General features: G+C 33.9%; 1 protein-coding gene across 1 annotated transcript in view; it reads left to right on the top strand.

Annotated features, from left to right (window-relative positions):
• LOC113239849 overlaps positions 1–710 on the top strand; it is a 12,708-nt gene extending 11,998 nt beyond the window's left edge. The window contains exon 7 of the mRNA XM_026476995.1: positions 522–710. The gene's annotated coding sequence lies outside the window, so the exon portion shown is untranslated. The remainder of the gene's footprint in view (positions 1–521) is intronic.
• Positions 711–938: the final 228 nt, after the last annotated feature.

The raw sequence follows: 938 nt of genomic DNA, 5'->3' as shown, positions 1-938 counted from the left end.
AAAAGCTATTTGCGAGTCTGCGATTGATATTAATAGACATCGCCGTTGTGAGTGGTAAAATAAAAATTGTTGTTTATGATGTTAATAAATAGTTTTGTTTTGTTTCGTTCAAGGTTGTTAGTATTTTACAAATAACTCTTTGTAAAATCACTCTCTTCTAACTTTTCAGGCTAGTCTTCTCTACCTAATTTTAGTGGCCATTTTTATTATTTAAGTATTCTTGAACATCATTGTGAAGTATTACTTAATATTCGAGTATAGTATCCTGTAACACTATTTAATAATTCGCAATAATGTACTCGAATACTTAATAATAAAACTTGCTACCGAAATTAGAAAAAAGTAACCTGAAATTTATACGTACAGCACCCTCCTTATTTTTTAGATAGGTAGGTACCAGAGCCGTTGGCACGCTCACTCCGATTGTGCATTGCGCAACTAGCGATTGCCACGGTTTCTCAATAGAAAAGATGAGGTTTGTCTATATTAATTTTTATTCAACTATTTTTGTTTGTTTTCAGAATACCTGAATACCTCGTGAGTGTAAGAACCGCAGGACCAACCCAATGGTTCATTTGTGGAATGCCACATACAGTATTTATTATCCAGTAAAGTCAGATCATAACACGTAAAAATTAATGATTTACGAGTATAATGTTAGTAATGTAATCCTGCGAGATTGTTGACATTCTACAAATAACGCGATTTATATCCGAAAAAATAGTTGTTTCATTTTCAATGTTGAACAGTCCTTAAACCTAAAAGTGGATATCAATTATGTTCGCGCACCAACTCTGGTCCACGCATCTGTAATCGCTCAAATGGAGTTACCCACTTTGCTACAAAAAAGACTGAGCTTTGCGCATCTGCAATTGACGCCTTACTTTCTCCAACACGTATCTTATAAAGAGTGATTATTCAGGAGATGGCAATTTTTC

The sequence above is a fragment of the Hyposmocoma kahamanoa genome, unplaced genomic scaffold, assembly GCF_003589595.1.
Source record: "Hyposmocoma kahamanoa isolate Upper Pololo Valley unplaced genomic scaffold, ASM358959v1 116, whole genome shotgun sequence".
Taxonomy (NCBI): Eukaryota; Metazoa; Arthropoda; class Insecta; order Lepidoptera; family Cosmopterigidae; genus Hyposmocoma; species Hyposmocoma kahamanoa.
This window is presented reverse-complemented; position numbering and strand designations above follow the sequence as displayed.